This window comes from Octopus sinensis, unplaced genomic scaffold (genome assembly GCF_006345805.1).
Source record: "Octopus sinensis unplaced genomic scaffold, ASM634580v1 Contig17454, whole genome shotgun sequence".
NCBI classification, from domain to species: Eukaryota; Metazoa; Mollusca; class Cephalopoda; order Octopoda; family Octopodidae; genus Octopus; species Octopus sinensis.
Genome location: NW_021835076.1, coordinates 556 through 5,000, shown reverse-complemented (window position 1 = coordinate 5,000; position 4,445 = coordinate 556). Strand labels below are relative to the sequence as shown.

General features: G+C 40.6%; 1 non-coding gene across 1 annotated transcript; it reads left to right on the top strand.

Moving 5' to 3' along the window:
* Nucleotides 1-2,718: 2,718 nt before the first annotated feature.
* Trnap-ugg lies at nucleotides 2,719-2,791 on the top strand. Its single transcript has one exon. It is a non-coding gene; the product is annotated as a tRNA-Pro (tRNA).
* Nucleotides 2,792-4,445: the final 1,654 nt, after the last annotated feature.

Below are 4,445 nucleotides of genomic sequence, written 5' to 3'. Positions count from 1 at the left end.
CTTATTCTATCACTCTTTTGCCGAACCTCTAAGTTACGGGGACGTAAACACACCAGCATCAGTTCTCAAGCGATGTTGGGTGGGGGGACAAACACAGACACACAAACATATACACACACATACATACATATATATTCATATATACGACGGACTTCTTTCCGTTTCCGTCTACCAAATCCACTCACAAGGCTTTGGTCAGCCTGAGGCTATAGTAGAAGACACTTGGCCAAGATGCCACGCAGTGGTACTGAACCCGGAATCATGTGGTTGGTAAGCAAGCTACTTGCCACACAGCCACTCCTTAAAACTGGAGCATCATCACCTAATGTAGCAACCTTGTCATCATGAATGTCTTTGGGGGCTAAACCCTTTTTTTTCTGCAGGTACTTGATAACACCACGATGCTGAATTTTCTCCATTTTCCAGAGAAGCTACGTGTTACATCTAAAATGTTTGAACTGGTAGATGTCAGTTTATCTGGAAAGAAACAATGCAGTTATTAATAAAAAGAGGTGAAAGTAATGTCTGCAAAGATTTCACACCTTCATAGTCAGCCTATGATCTTATCAGCCCAACCTCGTAGATGTTTTTTCAACAGCCTTTACACTGTTCTTAGATCTTCTGCCTTTTCATATAATACTTGAAAAAGGAAGATGATCTGTTTAAAGCTGGAATATTTTGATCTTAGGACTGATTGATTAAAAATACGGACTTAAGTAAACGACCACAGACTAAAAAAACGCCTCAATTCACTGATAACGTTTCAAACAGACTCCAAATTCATACGTTGTTTTCCATTCTTGCTGATGAGAATAACATTAGTCAGAAATCAATATTTATTTACCCTTACATATGCCGTCCATTAACAACGTCCACTCACAGCTCATTTGTATATACTGACTCTCGAGCCACTGCTGTAGAATTTAGAGGTGTTCAGAGGTGCACCATTCAGCATAATGATGTCGGACACCACCGAAATGGATATAGCTTGGACCGTTCTAAAAAAATTAATCGGAACAACTCTGATCAGCAGCTGACGAGGTAAGAGTGGTGGGGCGATGGTGGAGTTGTTTAGGGTCTAGTTCGGACCGGACCTCCAAGAAGTAGGACGAGTAGGATAGGTTGTCTCACCCAGAAATGGGCTAAGAGCAAGACATCCTTCAAAAGTCGGGCAGATGCGGTGAACACGCCTGTTGCTTCCGTTGGTTTGACTAGATTCTAATGTCCGCGGTTTCGTGACTTGTGGAAGCGGCGTGCTTCACTAGTCAGGCGATCCGTCTGAGGGGCGAAGCTGTTGGTATGTTTCGTGACTGATGATACCCATAGATGCCATGAAGTTGCGGGTTGAACAGCCGAGTCCAATGTGAAGTTTGCGCCACAGCTTTCCCTAGTCAAGAAGGACAGGCAATTTACTTGTTTGTAGCTTTTGTGAAAGATGTGTGCAGGAAGTGAATGAGGACAGATGCTCTTCGATCAGGTCCTCAGTAACAACTTCAATATTTACTTGGACAATAAAGGGAGGTTCGAGAGATAGCTGGTACTCATGAGTTAATTTGCTGAAGGCAGCAAAGATGGTTGAAGTGAATGGGCCAATACCAGCATGTCTGAGGTACGATAATTGGGAGAAAGCACATAAACATGTTGCCAGCGTAATACAGTAGTATATAAGGGATTACTTGTTTGGCTCTAGGGGATGTTCTTGAGACAGTAACATATTTTAAAACGGTGTACCAATTCATATCCAATTTCTATGGAAAACCCTAAATTTCTGCAACCTATCCCTGTAATTGCTTCTTATATTTATTGCTCGTAAGGCGACGAGTTAGCAGAATAATAAGCGCGTCAGTAAAAATATTAGACCGCATTTCTCCTGACTCATTGTATTCTGAGTTCAAGCTCCGTCAAAATTATCTTTGCCTTCTATCCTTTCCGGGTCGTTAAAAATAAGTTCCATTTAAAGACTAGGGTAGATCTAATCGACTAACTCAAAACCCTAAAATCGCTGGTCCTGTGCCAAAATTTCAAACCATTGTTACTGTTTGTGTTATCGAAACTGATTTCTTTTTCCTTTTTGTCTTCGCTGGTTTTAAACGTACAAAAATTTCTATTGTTCTGTGTCGCACTGTACAACAAAGGTGTTTACGTTTTATTCTTTCGCCTTTTTGAATAAGTGAAATACTAGATAATAAAACAGTTTTGGTTCGGGTTGCAACTTTTATCGTTTTATTTTTCAACAATATCGTCAAAGAAAGCAGAATACAATAAGCAAGGTAAAAGTCATGAAACATAGTTTACACCGATGCATAAACGTTTCAAAAGGATTTTAAAAAATAGGACTTTTCAATCACACGAGAGTGCTTTTAATGCCTCACTCGATATCAGCAACAACAGCCTTCGGTTAGAAAGAGTTCAAGGAAACCTGATATATCTACTTGGCCTTCTTTGGAACAGGCGTGGTGGGTGTTTCCACAAGCATGGATTGTCTCTTTGTCTCTGGTTGAAATTCATGAAACCAACACTCATCCTGAGTTAGGAATCGTTCAGGGAAACTAGCTGCATCTACCTCAGACAATGTCAGATTTTCCCGTGATATGATCAGACTGGTTTTGTTTTTGATCTAGTGTCAGAAGACGCGGCAGTCCGCGAGCTGAAACTTTCGGCATGTCAAGTTCATTGTGCAGAATATTCTCAACTCTCTCAAGGAACATTCTCAACTGAGCCTCCATAGCTCAGAGGTTAGAGCACTGGTCTTGGAAACCAGGGGTCGTTAGTTCGATTCTCACTGGGGGCTACATGGCAGTATTTTTTTTAATGGCGGTGCCCCAGCATGGCCACAGATCGTGAGCTGAAACTAGATGAAATAAAAAAAACTATCTCATGGAATATTCTCAACTCTCACTCTCTCTCTCCCTCTCTCCGTATCCTCTCTCTCTCTCTCTTCCTCTCTCCGTATCCTCTCTCTCCCTCTCTCCGTATCCTCCTCTCTCTCTCTCTCTCAATGCAAATAGCATTGGCTATTTGATTTAAAGTGGAAAAATATAACTCAGCTCATATTGCTTCAAACAGAGAATCTCTATAACTGGACAAGGATGAAACCGAGGACAAGCTAGGGCAATGTTGCGTTAGCAAAGTCTCAGTCACTTCTATCGACGAATTTTGTCGACAAATGGTAAAGAGAAAGTTGATAAATATATGCCTCACTCAAAGTGGAGCAGGTTTGCCGCTTACAGCCAATGAGGTAATTGAGAGAAGTTATGGGTGTTGCATGAGGTAGTATGGCATCCATCTGCCGTGGCAAATACGACGGAAACATTGACACTGCTCTTTAAAACCGATGCCTAGATAGAACGTTAGGCACACAATCCAATATGAGTAGACGCAATGCAATACTGACTGTAAGGAATTTTGCTAGCAACATGATCCCACTGGAGCAATATTGGTTGGCGATAAGAAAAAAGATCACGAAAAACAACATTTCATTCGAAGCAGTCACTGAAGATAAGCAAATTTTTGTGGTCTCTGAAGACTAAAGAGCCATTCCAGAACTCTACCCTGTCATAAATGCAGAGTAGAAGGTACGCTGTTTTAGATATTGCAGTAAGCGCCACATAGAATTTTCTGTCATGTAAAGTTAAGAGACGGCAAAAACAGGAAGAGACGGAGGATGCCGTTTGAACAGCATCGCCAGTCGAGACTTCAGAAATTGCCCCTTAAATCGTTTACTCCTTGACCAAAGGAAACGTTCAGGAAAATGAAGAGCCCGCCCTCTCTGTCATGGCTACAGTGACTGTAAGAGATATGGAGACGGAGTTGGTCTACAACAGAAATAGCAGCGAGCATCGTCGACGGCAATTCATGTAATCAAATGAAATATAATCAAACCATTGCTTGATATCAGTAAATAAAATTAAGTGAGTATATGTGTGTGTATGTGGGCGCGTCCATATCTATGTATGTGTACATATATGTGTATGTATGTATGTATGTATGTATGTGGAAGATCGTAGGCTCGAAACGACAAAGACTTTTCTATTCTTCTCGATCGTCAAGCTAGTACACCAGCTTGTTGTTCCTTCACTTGTTTTTGCCTTCGGTTCTCTGCACATTTGAACTGTGTGTGTGTGTGTGTGTGTGTGTGTGTGTGTGTGTGTGCGTGTGTGCGTACGTGTGTGTCTGTGTGTGTGTGTGTGTGTGTGTGTGTGTGTGTGTGTGTGTGTGTGTTATTGCTCTCTCCGTTGTTCTGTTCTTACTCTCTTCCCTATCATTTTAACATATGGAGCAATATTTGCTTAAGTTGAGTCTTAAGAATACAAAGATTCTAACACTTAAAAAAGCTTAGCAATTTCAAAACTTTGAAAATCGACCGTTGACAAACCAAATTATTATATATATATATATATATATATTATATTATATATATATATATATATATATATATATAGATA